This window comes from Rhinopithecus bieti, unplaced genomic scaffold (genome assembly GCF_001698545.2).
Source record: "Rhinopithecus bieti isolate Rb0 unplaced genomic scaffold, ASM169854v2 scaffold_24996, whole genome shotgun sequence".
NCBI classification, from domain to species: Eukaryota; Metazoa; Chordata; class Mammalia; order Primates; family Cercopithecidae; genus Rhinopithecus; species Rhinopithecus bieti.
The window spans coordinates 669,940-691,422 of NW_016811678.1; the positions used below are offsets into that span (position 1 = coordinate 669,940).

Below are 21,483 nucleotides of genomic sequence, written 5' to 3' on the forward strand. Positions count from 1 at the left end.
AACTTGGCTTACTGCAACCTCTGGCTCCCGGGTTCAAGCGATGCTCATGCCTCAGCCTCTTGAGTAACTGGGATTACAGGCATGCACCACCATGCCCGGCTAATTTTTGTATTTTTAATACAGATGGAGTTTTACCATGTTGGCCAAGCTGGTGTCAAACTCCTGACCTCGAGTGTAATCACAAAGTGGTGGGATTATAGGCGTGAGCCATGGCGCCCGGCCTATTTTTGAATATTTTCACCACTTCCCAATTGCCTCTCACCCACCCTAGGCAACCCAACCACTAATCTTTCTGTTCCATAGATGTGTCTATTCTGGACATTCATAGACATGCAGTCATCCAATACAGGGCCTTTTGTGACTGTCTTCTTTCACTTGGCATAATATGTTCAACATTCATCTATGCTGTAGTATGCATTATCTCTTCATTCCTTTTCATGGCTGAATACCATTCTGCTGTGTGAATTTGCCACATTTTGTTTATCCATTAATCAGTTGAACATTTGAGTTGCTTCCACTTTTTGGGTATTATGATGCTGCTATGAACACTCCCGTACAACTTTTGTTTGGAATTTTGTTTGCAATTCTCTTGGCTCTCCAGGGGTGGAATTGTGAGGTCAAGTGGTAACCTTTTTTTTTTTTTTTTTTTTGCGACAAGGTCTGGCTCTGTCACCCAGGCTGAAAGTGGTGTGATCTTGGCTCACTGCAACCTCTGCTTCCTGGGCTCAAGCCACTCTCCCATCTCAGCCTCCCAAGTTGCTGGGATTACAGGCACCCACCACCACATCGGCTAATTTTTTTTATTTTTAGTAGAGACGGGGTTTCACTATGTTGGCAAGGCTGGTCTCAAACTCCTGACCTCAAACTCGTGACCTCAAGTGATCCACCCACCTTGGGCTCCCAAAATGCTGGGATTACAGGCATGAGCCACCACACGTGGCCAGTAACTTTTTTTTTTTTTTAAATAAAGCTGTATCTCTTAGAACTTGTTTGTTTGTTTGTTTATTGGAGATGGGGTTTGCTATGTTTTCCAGGCTGGTTTTTTTTTTTTTTTGAGACGGAGTCTCACTCTGTTGCCCAGGCTGGTGTGCAGTGGCACAGTCTCAGCTCACTGCAACCTCTGCCTCCCAGGTTCAAGTGATTCTCCTGCCTCAGCTTCCCAAGTACCTAAGATTACAGGTGCCCACCACCATGCCCAGCTAATTTTTGTATTTTTATTTTTTAGTAGAGACAGGATTTTATCATGTTGGCCGGGCTGGTCTTGAACTCCTGGGCTCAAGCGATCCTCCTGCCTCAGCCTCCCAAAGTGTTGGGATTACAGGTGGAAGCCACCATGCCTGGCTTCAAATGGTAACTCTATGTTTAACTTTTTGAGAAATTGCCAGATTGTTGTTTAAAAGTGGCTGCACCATGTAATCTTTTTCTTAAAAAAAAGAATTTTACAATCCAGCTGGACACGGTAGCTCACACCTATAATCCCAGCACTTTGGGAAACTGAGTAAGGAGGATTGCTTGAGGCCAGAAGCTCAAAACCAGCCTGGGCAACACAGTGAGACCTTGTCTGTATTAAAAAAGCTTTTTTTATTTTTTTATTTTTTTTTTACTGGACTTGGGCTCACACCTGTAATCCCAACAGTTTGGGAGGCCAAGGTGGGTGGATCACTTGAGGCCAAGAGTTCATGACCAGCCTGACCAATGTGGCAAAACACCTTCTGTACTAAAAATACAAAAATTAGCGGGCATGTGGTGGCATGCGCCTGTAATCCCAGCTACTCGGGAGGCTGAGGCAGGAGAATCCCTTGAACCCGGGAGGCAGAGGTTGCAGTGAGCCGAGATCGCGCCACTGCACTCCAGCCTGGGTGACAGAGCGAGACTCCATCTCAAAACAAAAACAAAAAATTTTTTGAAATCCCATACAAGGCAGCTAGGATAAAAGATCTGAGGTTGCTTTTTAACATTCTCCTACGGTCTCAATCACTAAGCCATATAACGGTGCCATTGGTGGTGGGGCTCCTTTAATTACATTCAGTCATAGCCTGGTAAGGGACATCTTCTTAGGCAGTTTGGTTCCATCGTTATGTACGGAATTCAATACTGCCTGCACTTGCAGATAATGTGACACCCATTACAACAAGGAAGATAATTCAAATGGTGCAAGATAACAAAAGAGGGCAAGAATCATGGAAATAAGAGGGTATTCAGTGAAGGAACTGAGCCATTGTGTTGATCATTACAGGCTTTACCTGATAAACTTTTGTTAAAGATGGCTGGGTGTGGTGGCTCATGCCTGTAATCCCAGCACTTTGGGAGGTGGGAGTGAGCGGATCACTTGTGCCCAGGAGTTTGAGACCAGCCTGGGCAATTTGGGAGAAACCCCATTTCTATGAAAAACACGAAAATTAGTTGGGCACGGTGGTGCACATCTGTGGTCCCAGCTACTCAGGAGGCTGAGACAGGAGGATCAGTTCAGCTTGGGAGGCCAAGGCTGGACTGAGCCATGATCACGCTACTGCACTCCAGCTTGGGTGACAGAGCAAGACCTTGTCTCAAAAGTAACAACAACAAAACTTTGTTTACCTTTAAAGTGCCCTGTGCTCCTCCCCCATCCCATTCCCCTAACACTTAACATGAAGTTTATGCATCTTTTTCTCATGCTTCATGTCAGTTCAACCAATTATGTATGCATCTCTAAACAATATGTTGATTAACTTGCCTGTTTTTAATTTTATATAATGGAAACATGTAGCAGTGTACCATTTTGTGATTTGTTCCCTGCCAATATATTCTGAAATTGACTACCATAATTGTGTGAGTTGTATTAAATAATTTTCACTGGTCTTTTGTATCTAATTAAACATGAAGATGGGCCAGGCATGGCGGCTCACACCTGTAATCCCAGAACTTTGGGAGGCCGAGGCAGGAGGATCACTTGGGCAGAGTAGTTTGAGACCAGCTTGAGTAACATAGGGAGACCCTGTCTCTACAAAAACAAACCAAACCATGAATATGTCAAAGTTGATTTTTACATTTAACTGTATGGACATCTGCTTTTTGTATCCAATTTTTAGTGAGCCATACTGCTGCTATAAACATTACTGCTGCTATGAGCATTATTTTGTCTACTTGTGCATAGGTGCAACTGTTTCTCCAGGGTAATACATTCTCAAGAGAGGATGTGTATATCTTTAAGTGTACTGCGTAATACCAAATTATTTTGCAAAGTGATTGCACAAAATTATAGTTTTAAAATTTTCATTTTCATTTTATTTTATTTATAAATAGAGACAGAGTCTCCCTATGTTACCCAGGCTGGTCCGGAACTCCAGGACTCAAGCGATCCTCCTGCCTTGGCCTCCCAAAGTGCTGGGATTACAGGCGTGAGCCACCGCTCCTGGTCCAAAATTATATGTTTATCAGCAGTGATTAATATACAAGCACATCAACAGACACACGCACAGCACACACATGAGCATGCACACACTAACGTGTAAGCACTCCCTACACATCTACGCATGCACACACCCACACTCACACCCATCACACACCACACACACGCACACAGACGCACATGCACCGCACACACCGTTGTACACGATGCACACTACGAGCCACATATACGCACTACGTACACACGCACGCGCACACCAGACCCGCACACAGACCCATAAACGTCCATCACGCACTCCACGCACGTCCGCATGCACACGACCCATTCTAGAAGCTTGATCTCCGCCGCCTGCTTCTGACGAAGCTTGTCCCGGCCGCGCCGCCGTCGGACGCCCGGGGTCGGAGGTCACGGCGGCGTTGGAGGTGGCGTGTATGTTTTTTTTTTTTCACCCGGAAACCGCAGCTGTCGGAGCCCGAGCTGAGGCGGCGGCGGGAGCCCGGTTGGCGTCTGGTCCTCGCGTCGGCCCCGCGGAGCCGGACGCTGTCCCCGGCGCGGCGGAGAAGATGGTGCCGAGCGGCCCCGGGCTCGCCACGCGCCACGCGCCGCCACGAGTGAGCCCAGCGCGGTCCCCGGGCGTCCGGCCCGAGCAGCTGGCCCGGGCTGGGCCCGGGGCGCGCAGCTGCCCGCCGGGGCAGGGTGAGCCGGGGCTGGAGGGCGGGCTGGGGTCGGGCCCAGTCGGGGCTGCCCGCCGGGCCGGGAGCGGGGGTCGTACTGGTCGGGAGCGGCTTCTCCGCCAGCTTCTTTCCCCGCTTCTCGGAATGCGTCCCCCGACGCAGCTGCTGGCGGGGTCGCCCAGCATCGGCCGACCTCGGCCCGGTACCCCCACACTGGGGTTGGCCCAGCTACGTCCCCCGAGCCACGGTTCCCTGCCGGCCTTGGAGATGGCGGGACTTCCCACGTCGGGAGCCGAGGCCTGGATAATTCGAATTTGGCACGGGAAACATGTTGGTCTTTTGCTATTTTTCGACTTTGGGGAGTGTTTGTATTTCTTCTCCGTTTGCCAGTGAAACACATCTCAGAAAGGTGGGAGGGAGAGACTCACGTATGTGCACAAAGTTAAATGGCATAGTGGTGTTCCCTATGTCAAGATTGGTAAATATCCAGAATGGGGTGGATTCTTTATTCATATTTTTAATAAAATGAGGAGTGATCGCAAGGTAATCTAGAGGCATGTAGTTTCAGTTCCCGTGATGGGGACCATCAGTAATAAAACCAGGCCTGTGGTGCTGTTTTGAGTCGTCTGAACGCCGTACCCATTGGACAGCTGGTGAGGAGGCCTTTGTGGAAGAATCTAATGTCTGAGTTTGGTTCTCAACTAGCAGAGGACTAGCCCTCACTGGCTGATGAATGGTGAGCTTCTTTGAAGCCTGCTTTGTGAGGATTGTGGCTTCCCCCTGAACTGCTCCTTTCTTGCCTCAAAGGTGAGCCGCTATGGGAGAGAGTGGGAAGAAAAACTCCGAGGCTGGTGAATATGTGATAAAGTGGTTTGTCTCCATAGCACCGTCACCTTGGGTCAGCTTAGGGTCTGAGCATGTGGATCTCATTTGTAGATGAATGTTCCATCAGCGCTTGACCTATAAGGGGGTCCACCTACTTCCTCTTTTCATCTAGGGGTTCTGACAGGAAGTAGACTTGTCGCGCACCTAAGTTATACTTACGTGTACATTGACTCCAAGAGCATTTACTCTCTAAGAGTAAGGATGCGGAGTTTCAACTTGTAGTGAAGATTCTGGGAGAATTCCTGTGGCCTGAATCAGGTGGACTGGAATCACCAAACGCTGGTTGACAGGCACCTTCTCCGTTTAGGCTCTAGATGCATCTGTTGCAAGGAGGAAAGGTGGAGCTAAGTGCAAATATGTATATATATATTGAGACAGAGTCTTGCTTTTGTCGCCCAGGCTGGAGTGCAGTGGTGCAATCTCTGCTCACTGCAACCTCCGCCTCCCAGGTCCAAGCAATTCTCCTGCCTCAGCCTCCCTAGTAGCTGGGATTACAGGCGCCTGCCACCATGCCCAGCTAGTTTTTGTATTTTTAGTAGAGACAGGGTTTCACCATGTCTCTACTAAAGGCTAGTGTTGAACTCCTGACCTCAGGTGATCCATCCACCTCTGCCTCCCAAAGTACTGGGATTACAGGCTTGAACCACTGCACCCAGCCTAAGTGCAAATATATTAATAGTTTCTGCCTGCAAGGAATGTACTTAGAGGAAGTAATGGGCTAGAAAATGTGGCAGGACTGAATTGCTATAGTGGTATACCAAGTGTTAGGGATTTTGTTATGGTTAGGATCAGAAACTTTTTTTTTTCTTGAGGTCGAGTCTTCCTCTGTTGCCCAGGCTGAAGTGCAGTGACGTAAAGTTAGCTCACTGCAACCTCTGCCCCTCAGATTCAAGTGATTCTTCTGCCTCAGCCACCTGAGTAGCTGGGATTATAGATGCCCGCCACCACGCCCAGCTAATTTTTTGTATTTTTGGTAGAGACAAGGTTTCACTGTGTTGGCCAGGCTGGTCTTGAACTCTTGACCTCAGGTGATTCGACTGCCTTGGCCTCCCAAAGTGCTGGGATTATAGGCGTGAGCCACCTCGCTTGGCCCGAAACTCATGAAGTAACTTTTGAGGTGGACCTAGAAAGATCGGGAGGATTTGGGCCATTCAGAATTAGCTGGGAAATGAAAAAACTAGGGCCAGTTGGTGGACAAGCACCCAGGCTGGGTAGGTGGGCAGTCAGTGCCTAGAAATATTGGCAGAGGCAGCTAGTTAAGGGTTAAATGCTTTTCTAAGAAAGATAAGCATAAGCTATCCAGTCCGGCTTCTGGTAGATTTCTGGGTTTTTGTTTGTTTGTTTTGTTTGTTTTTGTTTTTTTTTGAGATGGAGTCTTGCTGTGTTGCCCAGGCTGGAGTGCAGTGAGGCAACCTCCACCTTCTGGGTTCAAGCGATTCCTCAGCCTCCTAAGTAGCTGGGACTACAGGTGCATGCTGCCACACCCAGCTAATTTTTGTATTTTTAATGGAGACAGGGTTTCACCATGTTGGCTAGGCTGGTCTCAAACTCTTGACCTCAAGTCATCCACCCGCCTCAGCGTCCCAAAGTGCTGGGATTACAGGTGTGAGCCGCCAGGCCTGGCCTTTGGTTTCTAAATAACTGTTTTCATATGATGGGTTTGTCTTGTTCTGTAAGAGGCCGGTGGCATAAAACAATGCTTAACTTATTAAGGACAATGAAAAAGATGCTGATTGTCATTCCTATCTGGTATTGACAATCAGGAAATTAAATTTGACGTCTGTGAATTGTTTCAGTGCCTGTGTTTAGTTTGTAGGAGCACAACTCTAGTCTGGTCTCTGCTCTGGCTATAGCCAAAGGATAAATGGCAAGCCCTTCAGTCCTCTCCAGAGGGTTTTTAATGACGTCTGGTCCACGTCACAGAGACGGTGTGTTTCTCTTGCCCAGTCCTGAAGAACCTTTGAAGCCATTCAAACAGGATGCCATGTAATTGCTCTGGATTTTATGACTAATCTCAGGACCTCACTGGCCTCAGCCTTAGACTTTATTTTATTTTATTTTATTTTTATTATTTTTTGAGACGGAGTCTTGCTCTGTCATCCAGGCTGGAATGCAGTGGCGTGATCTCAGCTCACTGCAGCCTCCACCTTCCGGGTTCAAGCGATTCTCTTGCCTCAGCCTCTTGAATAGTTGGGATTACAGGCACCCGCCAATACGCCTGGCTAATTTTTGTATTTTTAGTAGAGACAGGGTTTCACCATGTTGGTCAGGCTGCTCTCAAACTCCCGACCTCAGGTGATCCACCTGCCTCGGCCTCCCAAAGTGCTGGGATTACAGGCATGAGCCACCACACCTGGCCTTATTTTTATTTATTTATTTTTTTGAGATGGAGTCTCGCCCTATTGTCCAAGCTGGAGTGCAGTGGCTTGATCTCGGCTCACTGCAACTTTTGCCTCCAGGTTCAAACGATTCTCCTGCCTCAGCCTCCCGAGTAGCTGGGACTACAGGCACATACCACCACACCCGGCTAATTTTTTTGTATTTTAGTAGAGACTGGGTTTCGCCATGTTGTCAGGCTGGTCTTGAACTCCTGACCTCGTGATCCACCTGCCTCGGCTTCTCAAAGTGCTGGGATTACAGGCATGAGCCACCGGCTCCAGCCTTATTTTTTAATTAAAAAAATAATTATTACGGGACAGAGTCTTGCTCTGTTGTCCTGGCTGGAGTGCTATGGGTGATCATGGCTCACTGCACCCTCCTCCTCCTGGGCTCAAGAGATACTCCTGCCTCAGTCTCCTGAGTGGCTGGGAGCACAGATGTGCACCACCACACCTGGCTAATTTTTTGATTTTTTGTAGAGGCAGGGTCTCACTTTGTTGCTCAGGCTGGTCTCGCACTCCTGGGCTCAAGTGATCCTCCTGTCTCGGCCTCCTAGAGTGCTGGGATTAAAGGTGTGAGCCACCCCAAAATAACTGTATTAACTATGTTTACCACACTGTGCAGTATAACTCAGAAAAAATATGTTCCTTTTTCTCTAATGGACTTTGTACCCTTTGACCATCATCTCCTTGTTCCCCAACCCCCGCTTCTGTAACCATAGTTCTGCTCTCTGCTGCAGTGAGTTCCATTGTCTTTTAGATTCCATATAAAAGTGGAATCCTGTGTTGTGCTTCTGTGCCTGGCTTATTTCTCTTAGTATAATGTTCGTTGCTTCTGTCCGTGTTGTTGCAAATAGTGCTGCAGTGAACATGGGGGTACAGACATCTCTTTGACAACCTGATTTCAATTTGGGGGTGTTATATATTCAGTAGTGGGATCGTTGGATCATAAAGTTATTCTATTTCTAGTTTTTTCTTTCTTTCTTTTTTTTTTTTTTTGGAGACAGTCTCGCTCTGTCGCACAGGTTCAAGTGATCTCCTGCCTCAGCCTCCCGAGTAGCTGAATTACAGGTGCACACCACTACACCTGGCTAATTTTTTGTATTTTTAGTAGAGACAGGGTTTCACCATGTTGGTCAGGCTGGTCTTGAACTCCTGACCTCATGATCCACCTGCCTCAGCCTCCCAAAGTGATAGGATTACAGACATGAGTCACCATGCCCAGCCTACTTTTAGTTTTTAAAGGAATTTCTGTACTGTTTTCCATCTTGGCTGTACTAATTTACATTCCCACAGTGCATAACGGCTCCTTTAGCTCCACATTCTCACAAGCATTTGTCTTTCTTTGATAACAGTCATTTTGACAGGTGTGAGATGATATATCATTGTGGTTTTAATTTGCATTTCTCTAGTGATTGTGAATATGTTGGCCAGCTATATCTGTTGGCCATTTGTCAGTCTTTTGAGAAACATCTGTTCATGTCCTTTGCCCATTTTTTAATTCCTAGGGATTTGGAGAAGATACTTGCAAACTATACACCTGAAAAGGGGTTAATATCCAAAATGTATACAAAGCTCAAACAACTCAGTAGCAAGAAAACAAAAAATCCAGTTGAAAAATGGGCAGCCAGGCATGGTGGCTCACGCCTGTAATTCTAGCACTTGGGGAGGCCAAGGCCAGTGGATTGCTTGAGGTCAAGAGTTCGAGACTAACCTGGCCAACATGGTGCAACCCCGTCTCTACTAAGAGTACAAAAATTAGCTGGGCATGGTGGCGCATGCTTGTAATCCCAGTTACTCAGGAGGCTGAAGCAGGAGAATCACTTGAACCTGGGATGCGGAGGTTGTGGTGAGCCAGGATTGTACCACTGCACTCCAGTCTGGGCAACAGAGCAAGACTCCATCTGAAACAAAGAAAAAAAAAAAAAAGAAAAGAAGGAAAAGTGGACAAAGAACCTTGGCTTTTCTTTAAAAGAAAATTGGAAAGGAGGAAAGATAGAGGTTTTAGCATACTCACTTTTCATTTAGATTGATTTTGGACGTGGAAATCCTTAAGTTACCTTTCTCATGTACATATCAAATACATTTGACAAGAGGTCTGCAGTGTGTTTTCTGAGTACGATTACATACCTCAGTGTGATCCTGGGGAGTACCTGACATAGCCTTCGAAGCACTGCCATTTGGACTTTTGTGCTGTTTGGTTACAAGTGCTGTTTTTCAAATGTGTCCCAGTCTTACACACTGAGTTTCGTTACAGTAAGGTTTCATATTGAACCTTTAGCTTTTATTTGATCTTGGCATCCCTCATGACTTGTTTTCTTAAAAATCAATTAAGCCCCAGATTATTAAATTTTAATATGGGAGTACTTTTAATTTTGGTGTTTAAGATGGTTGGCAATTATTTAAAAAACTAAAGAAGAAAGTAAATTATTTTCCATCTTGAGACTGTAGTGAATTTTTTTAAGAAGCAGGGGAAATGTCGAATGTTACCATGGTTTTATGTCATGATTTTGAAAATGGAACGATGCATTCATTAACTGTAAGTCAGGAGAAATACATGGGAAGTTTGAGTTTTGGAAGTAAGTCTGGTTCCAGACATGTAATTATATCAGCCTACGTTCTTTTCCTTTTGTCTTTATGAGACTACTGATGTTGCCTAAACTACATGTTTAGCAACTAAAACTATGCTTTCGCTTGTAATTTTTCATTTGATCTTTTTTTTTTTTTTTTTGAAACAGGGTCTCTCCCTGTTACTGAGGCTGGAGTGCAGTGGTGTGACCATGGCTCACAGTAGCCTTGAACTCTTGGACTCAACTGATCATCCTGCCTTGCCCTCCCAATTAGCTGGGACTATAGGTGAAACCATGCCCAGCTAATTTTTTTTTAATTTGGGTTTTTTTTTAAGGGACGGGGTCTCACTGTGTTGTCCAGGCTGGTCTCGAACTCCTGTGCTCAAGCTATCCTCCGACCTTGGCCTCGCAAAGTGTTGGGATTACAGGCGTGAACCATCGCGAGCATCTCTCTTTGGTTCCTTTTAAACGTGAGTTATTGTGAAAGTCTGTTCTGTACTCTGAACTGTATCACATTAAGAAACGAGACACTATTGGTAGAAGACTGTGCTAGTCTTTGCTTCATACTTTTAACTGATGAATGAGTGCTGAGATGGGAGTTACCCTGCTGAAGAAATGGAAAATAGGCCGAGCACGGTAGCTCACGCCTGTAATCCCAGCACTTTGGGAAGCCGAGGCAGGCAGATCATCTGAGGTCAGGAGTTCAAGACCAGCCTGGCCAACATGGTGAAACCCTGTTTCTAAAAATAAAAAATTAGCTGGGCGTGGTGGCAGGTGCCTGTAATCCCAGCTACTCAGGAGGTTGAAGCAGGAGAATCACTGGAACCCAGGAAGCAGAGGTTGCAGTAAGCTGAGATTGCGCCATTGCACTCTAGCCTGGGTGATGAGATTGAAACTCAGTCTTCAAAAAAAAAAGAGTTAAACATTTTAAACTTCAAAAATGTTGATCTCTTAATTGTGCCTTTGTTAAAGTCAATGACTAAAATACACTTAGTATATCTATGGTATGTGAGATTGGGTTTTTTTTCCCTTACTTTGGTATTTGACTTGAAACTGTCTTATCAACCTTGGCATTGTGATTGATGGCATGGCTTTTGGGGTCAGATGAATTAAGTCAGAATCCATTTCTGCCATTTATTTGCAGTGTGACCTAGTACAAATTACTGAAGCTCATTTGCTTCAGTTTTCTCATCTGTAAAGTGGGAATAGTAGTATCTACCTAGCAGTGTTGCAAAGATTAAAAAATATGTTATGTGAAGCACTGTACACGTGCTTGGGGATGGCATGTTCTAAGTGGTAGCTGTTAGGAATGCTCTCTTCTCACTCCTTCATCCTTGTCACCTGGTTTTTACCTCTATCACCCTAGTGAAAGGGGTTTTGCTTACATCACTATTGATGTCTTGATTGCAAAATTATATGGATGCTTTTCTGCCTTTATCTCATTTGATGGGATTGACTCTTCAAAAAGAAATTTTTTTTTCCTTTTTATTTTCTTTTTTTGAGATAGGGTTTAACTCTGTCTCCCAGGCTAGAGTGCAGTGGTGCCGTCACAGTTCACTGCAGCCTCAAACTTCTGGGTTCAGGTGATCCCTCCACATCAGCCTCCCAAGTAGCTGGGACTACAGGTGTGCACCACCCCACCCAGCTAAATTTTGTATTCTTTTTTTTTTTTTTGAGATGGAGTCTCACTCTGTCGCCCAGGCTGGAGTGCAGTGGCCGGATCTCAGCTCACTGCAAGCTCCGCCTCCCGGGTTTACGCCATTCTCCTGCCTCAGCCTCCCAAGTAGCTGGGACTACAGGCACCCGCCACCTCGCCCGGCTAGTTTTTTGTATTTTTTAGTAGAGACGGGGTTTCACCGTATTAGCCAGGATGGTCTCGATCTCCTGACTCGTGATCCACCCGTCTCGGCCTCCCAAAGTGCTGGGATTACAGGCTTGAGCCACCACGCCTGGCCAAATGTTGTATTCTTTGTAGACCCGGGATCTTCTTGTGTTTCCCAGGCTGGTCTTGAACTCCTGGGCTCAAGTGATCGGCTGGCCTCAGCCTCCCAGAGTGCTAGAATTACAGGCGTGAGCCATTGTGCCCTGCCAGATTGACTTCTTTTTGCAAACCTGTGTCATTTATTGGACCGAAGTAGAACTTAATGGTTAATGCATGGGCTCTGAAGGCCAACTGGATTTGAATCCAGGTTCACTTCCCGTGTGATCATGGACACATTAGCTGACTTCTATATGCCTTAATTTCCCCATATGTAAAATGTTTTAGGGATCAGAGATGTTTTAGGGATCATACATAATAGGTGCAAAACTCTTAAGAGTGGTGCCTCTCTCAAAAAGTAGGCAATGATGGTAGACGTTATTATTGTTAAGCACCTTCCCGGTGTCAGGCACTGTCCAAGGTAGGAGGAATGCAGAAACAATATCATGGAAATGAGAGACAAATTTTTATTTATGTATTTATTTATTTTTTGAAACAGAGTCTCGCTCTGGTGCCCAGGCTGGAGTTCAGTGGCTCAATCTTGGCTCACTGCAACCTCCGCCTCCCGGGTTCAAGCGATTCTCCTGTCTCAGCCTCCTGAGTAGCTGGGATCATAGGCGTACACCACCACGCCCAGCTAAATTTTTGTATTTTTAGTAGAGACGGGGTTTCACCATGTTGGCCAGGATGCTCTCTAACTCCTGTCCTCAGGTGATCCACCTGCCTTGGCCTCCCAAAGTGCTGGAATTACAGCTGCGAGCACCCAGCTCAGACTACAGTTTAACTTGGCTGAGGGAGGCAGTGTCAGTGGGGATGGAGTGAGCGCTGCCTTTGAGAAGACACTTAAAATGTGGAAATGATAGGACTTGGTAACTGGTTGTAGGAGAGCCAGAGTATCAAGGATGACTGGCAGGACCTGGGCGCAGTGGCTCACGTCTGTAATCCCAGCATTTGGGAGGCTGATGCAGGAGGATCGCTTGAGCCCAGGAGTTTGAGACCAGCCTGGGCATTGTGGCAAAATCCTCTCTCTACAAAAAATACAAAAATTAGCCGAGAGTGGTAGCATGTGCTTGTAGTCCGAGCTACTTGGGAGGCCGAGGTGGGAGGATCGCTTGTGCCTGGGAAGTCAAGGTGGCTGCCATGCTCATACCACTGCACTCCGGCCTGGGCACCAGAGCCAGACCCTGTCTCAAAAAAAAAAAAAAAAAAAGAATGGCAGGACCCTATCTCAAAAAGAAAGAATGGCTGGCAGGGATTACTAGGTAAATCACCGTGTTTTTCCTTATGGGGAGGAGCCAATTTGTTGCCTTGGGATAAGTTTTGGCCTCGTTGGCCTTTGGGTCATCTAAGGAGAGAGCTCTGGTTGGTGAGTGTTTGGATCTTGAGGTGAGTAGATACATAAAATGGGGTTAAGGCATGAATGAGTATGTCCCCCTTGAGCAGAGGCCCCAGCTGGAACTTGGGAACACCAGCTTTTGAAGGAGCCTGAAAAGGAAGGGGTGGCCAGATGAATGTTAGGAAAACCAGGAGTGGAAGCTGGGAGAGGATCCACCCCACTTCTGTGTCAGATGCTGCAGCAACATGAGTTAGGGACTGTAGCTCCGGCTTTGGACTTGGCAGCCCAGAGATTACTGGAGACCTTGAAGTTCTCCTGTGTCTTCATTGCTTCTCACTTGTCTCTCTGAAGGTTCATTCTGCCTGCACTGCTTTGCGGTGGGGCAGGAAGGTGGTTTCTGCACAGTGCTCAGGGCAATTGGGTGCTGGACTTGCACAGGGTGTCTTTGATACCAATAAGTGTCTTTAGCTCTTAAGTGTTGGATAATCTGGCATCGTGTCGCTAACTGTTGCTTACTAGGCTCAGGGTTTGTAACCCCAGCCTTAAAGCTCTTCGAGGGTCTCAGACATCACAGGATATTTGAGAAATGCTACTTTCTGCTACGTGAAGGTGAGTTTCTGTCATTCTCTCTTAGCACAAGTCCAGTGTATTTCCTTTGGTCAGCATAGAGAGTGGGCTTGCCCATCTCTCTTCCTCACCTTTCAGAAACTTCCCATTTAACCTAAGGTAGAAAATCTCATTTAAGATGAATGGTGGGCCTGGTGTGGTGGCTTGCGCTTAGAATCCTAGCACTTTGGGAGGCTGAGGCGGGTAGATCACTTGAAGTCAGGAGTTTGAGACCAGCCTGGCCAACATGGTGAAACCCTGTCTCTACTAAAAATATCAGAATTAGTCAGACGTGGTGACATGCACCTGTAGTCTCAGCTATTTGGGAGGCTGAGGTAGAAGAATCACTTGAACCCGGGAGGCAGAGGTTGAGCAGAGATCACACTGCTGCATGCCAGCCTGGGTGACAACGCGAGACATCTCAAAAAAAAAAAAAAAAAAAAAACGTTTTTGAAACTATAATAAAGCTAGTTTAAAACTTGGACAAGTAGCCATGTGGCATACATACGCGGGCTTTGGAGAGGGAGAGACTGAAAGGTTTCCTGTGTCTGTGGCATAATGAATATTAACTTACTTTTTTTCTGATAAAATGTTATTAAGTTGCAAAATTACATTTTTTTTTTTTAATCACTGTGTTAGCCAGGTTGGAGTGCAGTGGCATGATCATAGCTCACTATAGCTTTGACCTCCTGGGCTGAGGCAGTCCTCCCACCTCAGACTCCCAAGTAGCTGGGCCATTGGTGTACGCCACCATGCCTAGCTAATTTATTAAAAAATTATTTTTTGTAGAGACAAGGTCTTGTTGTGTTGGCCAGGCTGGTCTCGAACTCCTGGCCTCAAATAATCCTTCCACCTCAGCCTCCCACAGTGCTGGGATTACAAGTGTGAGTTATTGTGCCCAACCAGGAGGCCTTCCTCCTTTTTATTTTACTTTTTTTTTATTTTTTGAGACGGAGTCTCGCTCTGTCACCCAGGCTGGAGTGCAGTGGTGCTATCTTGGCTCACTGCAAGCTCCACCTCCTGGGTTCACGCCATTCTCCTGCCTCAGCCTCCCAAGTAGCTGGGACTACAGGCGCCCGCCACCACGCCCAGCTAATTTTTTGTATTTTTAATAGAGATGGGGTTTCACCGTGTTAGCCAGGATGGTCTCGATCTCCTGACCTCGTGACCGCCCGCCTCGGCCTCCCAAAGTGCTGGGATTGCAGGTGTGAGCCACCGCGCCCGGCCAGCCTTCCTCCTTCACTAGCTCCTTTCCTCCCCTTATATTACGTTGGTACAAAAGTAATTGTGGTTTTTGCCATTACATATTGGCGAAAACCGCAATTCCTTTTGCACCGACCCAATTAACTGTGTTTTTGTTAACTCATGTAATAAAAAGTCAGCATCTCCTCCTCCACCTCTGTCCCTTTCACCTGAACCAGTAGTATTTTGAAAGTTTTTAACACAGCCTTCTCCTGGCTACCTGTAAGGAACTGTGTTCTTTTGCAAACTGTGTGTTGACTGCGATGTTAGGGTAACCTTGGTATTGCCTTTTGCTTATGTAAAGCACCATCTGTTGCTTACCTGTTGCCTCAGTTTCTCCATCCCTGTTCTTATCTCCTCATCTCGCCAGATGGAGGATTGTGCAGAACACAGTTTTCCCTGAGAACTTTTTGTTTTTGAGATGGGGTCTTGCTCTGACACCCAGGCTGGAGTGCAGTGACGCAATCATGACTCACTGCAACCTCCGCCTTCTGGGTTCAAGCAGTTCTCCTGTCTCAGCCTCCCTATAGCTGGGATTACAGGTGCATGCCACCACTCCCAGGTCATTTTTTGTAGTTTTAGTAGAGACAGGAATTCACTGTGTTGCCCAGACTGGTCTTGAACTCCTGAGCTCAGGCAATCCACCCGCCTCGGCCTCCCAAAGTCCTAGCATTACAGGCATGAGCCACCGCGCCTGGCCAATTTTTTTCTTTTTTATGGCAGCTGTATGTGATATTTTAGATCCTGTGGGTGTTTGTTTGTTTGTTTTGAGACAGAGTCTTACTCTGTCACCCAGGCTGGAGTGTAGTGGCACGATCTCAGCTCACTGCAAGGTTCACTCCCAGGTTCAAGCAATTCGTGGCTCAGCCTCCTGAGTAGCTGGGACTACAACCACATGCCATCACACCCGGCTAATTTTTTGTGTTTTTAGTAGAGACAAGGTTTCACGAAGTTGCCCTGGCTGGTCTCAAACTCCTGACCTCAGGTGATCTGCTTGCCTCGACCTCCCAAAGTGCTGCGATTATAGGCGTGAGCCACTGTGCCTAGCCCCCGCTTTGTTTTGGTGGTTGGGGGGATAGGATCTCACTCTGTTGCTCAGGCTAGAGTGCAGTGGCGTAATCATAGCTCATTGCAGCCTCAGACTCCCAGATTCAAGCCATCCTCCTGCCTCAGCCCCCCACGTAGCTGGGACTATGGACGTGTGCCACCACGCCCAGATCTTGTGTTTTTGATAGGTACAATACTGGGGAGAAATCCTACTTTATTCAGTTGTGCCCTGCTATTGTTGGATATGTAGTTTTCCATTTTTTAACAATTGCAAACACTCCAAAAATAACTGAGTAGTTAAATCTTTGGAGCAATGGGTGTTTCCTTAGTTTTAATTCTTAGAAGTAGAATGTTGGAGATAAAATATGCCAGATTTTAACACTGTTGAGATGTATGGTTAAGTTGGTCTCCAGAAAGTTTATAACACAGCCCTTTCCGCGCCCCTTTTGAAGGAACTTGTGTTCCTTGTAACTTGTGGATTGCTAGAGATACCTGTGGGATAGTCTTGGTATTGCATTTTGCTTGCTTAAAGTGCCATCTGATGTTTAGTGTCTTCATTGAGTTAGTCTCAGAGATCTAAGGTACTGTGCTGATAGATTTTCATCACATGTTCTCACGTGCTTGTGAAATTGCCTTTTGGCTGTGTTCTGTGTACCCTAAATCCCTGGGCTTTTCAGTGAGGCAGCTTCCCAGTGGTGGTCATTTCTTTCTTTATCTTGGTCAATACCAGGACGCCCTAATTGGAGTTGGAATGAATTTAGGGGGAGGGGTCAGATAGTGTGCTTTCTTTTATCTCTGTTTTTTTTCCTAAACAGAACTTAATTTATTCATTAATTAAAACTAACATTTGCCACTGTGACGCTCACAGAAACTTTCTTGTAACTCTTTGCAGAAGGAATACATTTATTTAGTCTTCATTGATTTCCTATTTGAAAACACTTGTGAATGGTAGAAAGGAATTTTATGTTTGTAAAATGTTTGGAATCTTAATAGTTTAATTCAAACATTCTTCTATTATTATTATTATTATTATTTTGAGGTGGAGTTTTGCTCTTGTTGCCCAGGCTGGAGTGCAGTGGCACAAAGTCAGCTCACTGCAACCTCTGCCTCCTGGGTTCAAGTGATTCTGCTGTCTCAGACTCCTGAGTAGCTGGGATTACAGGCGCACACCACCATGCCCAGCTAATTTTTGTATTTTTAGTAGAAACGGGGTTTCACCATGTTGGTCAGGCTGGTCTCGAACTCCTGACCTCAGGTGATGCACCCACTTTGGCCTTCCAAAGTGTTGGGATTACAGGCATGGGCCACTGTGCCTGACTCATTCATTTGCTTTTTTAGTGACTGTAATTGTCACTATAGTTGCTTGTGCTGGAAGTTTCCCTAAATTAAATTGGCTTATGTTGACAATATTTGCCGTTTTTTGGGTATTTGTGTTGATATAACTGTTTAAATTCTGGTGTAATGTGCTTTTAATGACTATTAGTTTTCCTTGAAGTGAATTCTGATTCAGATTTTCTACTGTTTTCTGAATGTTTCATAATTGTAGTTCCAAGAGGTAAATGGTTCCTATTCATTTTTATATGACGTTAAGGTTTTGGGCCAGGTGTAGTGGTTCACACCTGCAATCCCAACTCTTTGGGAGGCCAAGGCGGGCATATCTCTTGAGGACAGGAGTTCAAGACCAGTCTGGTCAACATGGTGAAACCCTGTCTCTACTAAAAAAAATAAATAAATTAGCCAGGCGTGGTGGCATGCGCCTGTAATCTCAGCTACTCAGGAGGCTGAGGCAGGAGAATCACTTGAACCCAGGAGGCGGAGGTTGCAGTGAGCTGAGATTGTGCCCCTGCACTCTAGCCTGGGCAACAGAGTGAGACTCTTGTGTCCAAAAAAACAAAACAAAAAAAATTAAGTTTTTGTTCTAGCTCAATAAATTGAACTCTGATTTACTGTTGACATTTTCATTTATGAATCCTATTAATCTAAACCTAACTAGTCTTGTTTCTATATTATTATTGTTATTATTATTTTTGAGATGGAGTCTTGCTCTGTCACCCAGGCTGGAGTGCAGTGGCGAGATCTCAACTCACTGCAACCTCCGCCTCCCGGGTTCCAGCAGCTCTCCTGCCTCAGCCTCCCAAGTAGCTGGGATTACAGGTGCATGCCACCACACCTGGCTGACGTTTGTGTTTTTAGTAGAGATGGGGTTTCACCATGTTGGCCAGGCTAGCCTCGAACTCCTGACCTCAGGTAATCCACCCACCTTGGCCTCCCAAAGTGTTGGGATTACAGGCGTGAGCCACCACGTCTGGCCCCCATTTACTTTAAATCATCTCTAGATTACTTACAGTACCTAATGTAATACAAGTACTATGTAAGTACTTTTTATACTTTTTTTTGAAATGGAGTCTTACTCTGTTGTCCAGGCTGGAGTACAGTGGCACGATGTTGGCTCACCGCAACCTCCACTTCCCAGATTCAAGGGATTCTCATGCCTCAGCCTCACGAGTAACTGGGATTATAGATGCACACCATCATGCCCAGCTAATTTTTATTTTTATTTTTTTGTAGAGATGGGATTTCACCATGTTGGCCAGGCTGTTCTCAAACTCCTGGCCTCAAACGATCCACCTGCCTCAGCCTTCCAAAGTACTGGGATTACAGGCATGAGCCATCATGGCTGACCTCTTGATTTCTTTTTTGGATTGCTCTCTATTGGCACATAGAAATGCTACTGATTTTTATAGGTTAGTTTTGTATTCTGCAGCTTTACTGAAAATTGGTCTATCAGTTCTAGTTTTTTGATGGAGTATTTAGGTTTTTCCAAATATAAGATCATACCGTCTGCAAACAAGGATAATTTACCTCCTTCCTTTCCAGTTTGGATGCCCTTTATTTCTTGTCTGATTGCTCTAGCTAGGACTTCTGGTGCTCTGTTGAATTACAGTGGTGAAAGTGGGCATCCTTTTCGTGTTCCAGATCTTAGAGGAAACATTTTCAGTTTTTCCCCATTCAGTATGATACTAGTTGTGGTCCTGTTGTATATGGCTTTTATTGTGTGAGGTATGTTCCTTCTAAGCCCAGTTTTTTGAGGGTTTAGTATTGTGAAGAGATGTTTAATTGTATCAAATGCTTTTTCAGCATCAGTTGAATTCATCATGTGGTTTTTGTCCTTTATTCTGCTGATATGATGTATCTCTTTGATTTATTTGCATATGTTGAACCATCCTTGCTTCCAAGGGATAAATCCCACTTGGTCATGACGAATGATCTTTTTAATGTTTTGTTGAATTTGGTTTGCCAGTATATTTTGGAGATTTACAACAATCTTCATCAGGGATATCTGCCTGTAGTTTTCCCCTTTTTTTGATATATCTTTGGTTTTGATATCAGGGTGATACTGGCCTCCTATAATGAGTTTGGAAGTACTTACTCCCTTTTCTTCTGCTTTTTGAGATAGTTTGCGTAGGATTGGTATTAGTACTTCTTGTAGCGTTTGGTAGAATTCAGCAGTGAAGCCATCAGGTCTTGGTAGGTTGTGTGTATAGGAATTCATCCATTTCTTCTAGGTTTTCTAGGCGGTATGAAGTTGCTCGTAGTAGCCTGGAATGATCCTTTGAATTCCTGTAATGTTGGTTTAGTGTCTCCTTTTTCATATCTGATACTATTTATTTGAATCTTGTCTCTCTTTTTTCTGAGTTCATCTGGTTCAAAACACCAACTCTTTGTTTCATTGATCTTTTGTATTTTTTTGTTTCAAATTCGTTTATTTCTGCTGTGAGCTTTATTATTTTTCTACTAATTTTGTGTTTGGTTTGCTCTTGCTTTTCTAATTCCTTAAGATGTGTTGTTAGGTTGCTTGTTTGATGTTTTTCTACTTTTTTTTTGTAGGTGCTTATAGCTATAAACTTTCCTCTTAATACTGCTTTCACTGGATCACATAGGTTTTGGTATTTTGTGTTTTCATTTTCATTTGTTTCAAGATACTTTCGAATTTCCTTCTTAATTTCTTCATTGACCTACTGGCCATCCGGGAGCATAGTATTTAATTTCCATGTGTTTGTATAGTTTCCAGAATTTATCTTGTAATTGATTTCTAGTTTTATTCCATTGTGGTCAGAGAAGATACTTGATATAATTTCATATTTTTTGAATGTTTTAAGACTTGTTCTGTGGCCTAACATATGGTGTGTTTTTGGGAGTGATTCATGTGATCTGTTAGGTCCATTTGGTCTATAGTGCAGATTAAATCATTTCTTTGTTGGTTTTCTGTCTGGATGATGTGTCCAATGCTGAAAGTAGAGTGTTGAAGTCTCCAGCTATGATTGTATTGGGGTCTGTCTTTCCCTTTAGTTCTAATATTTGCTTTATGTATCTCGGTGCTCCAGTGTTGGGTACATATATATTTATAATTGTTACATCATCTTGCTGAATAAGACCCTTTGACCTTCTTTGTCTCTTTTTATAGTTCTTGTCTTGAAATCTGTTTAGTCTGATTAAGTATAGCTGCTTCTGCTCTGCTCTTTTTTGGTTTCCATTTGCATGGAATATCTTTTTCTATTTCTTTATTTTCTTTTTTTGAGACAGAGTTTTGCTCTTGTTGCCCAGGCTGGAGTGCAATGGCATGACCTCGGCTCACCAAAACCTCTGCCTCCCACGTTCAAGTGATCCTCCTGCCTCAGCCTCCCAAGTAACTGGGATTACAGACAGGCATGCGCCACCACACCTGGCTAATTTTTTTGTATTTTTAGTAGAGTCGGGGTTTCTCCATGTTGGTGAGGCTGGTCTGGAATGCCTGACCTCAGGTGATCTGCCCACCTCAGCCTCCCAAAATGCTGAGATTACAGGTGTGAGCCACCATGCCCAGCTATTTCTTTATTTTCATTTGATGTGTGTCTTTATAGGTGAGGTGTGTTTCTTGTAGGCAACACATCGTTGGGTCTGGCTTTTTTATTTATTCAGCCACTGTGTCTTTTGACTGGAGAGTTTAGTCCATTTATATTCAGTGTTGTTACTGATAAGTAAGGATTTACTCCTGCCATTTTGTTATTTGTTTTTGGCTGTTTTGTGATCTTTTCTTCTTTCTTTCCTTCCTTCCTGTCTTCATTTTAGTGAAGGTGATTTTTCTCTGGTGGTATGTTTTAATTTCTTTTTATTTTTTATGTATCTATGTTGGACTTTCTTTATAGGGCAATGAAAACATTTGAAAATTGATTGTGGAGATTGTTGTTCAATTCGGTGAATATACCAAAAATCATTGAATTGTATATTTTAAATGGGTGAATTGTATGGTATGTGAATTATTTATTAATAATACCATTAAAAATATCAAGAACCTTTGTTTTTCTTTTTCTTTTTCTTTCTTTCTTTTTTTTTTTTTTT

The 21,483-nt window shown here is 44.7% G+C and overlaps 1 protein-coding gene across 2 annotated transcripts in view; it reads left to right on the forward strand.

Annotated features, from left to right (window-relative positions):
* Nucleotides 1-3,781: 3,781 nt before the first annotated feature.
* Nucleotides 3,782-21,483, forward strand: part of TMEM248 (transmembrane protein 248) — a 39,681-nt gene continuing 21,979 nt past the window's right edge. Inside the window, exon 1 of one of the 2 annotated variants that reach the window (XM_017894662.1) lies at nt 3,782-4,084. The gene's annotated coding sequence lies outside the window, so the exon portion shown is untranslated. Of the gene's footprint in view, nt 4,085-10,268; nt 10,366-21,483 lie in introns of those variants that run through there. The other variant, XM_017894663.1, reaches the window with a different exon arrangement.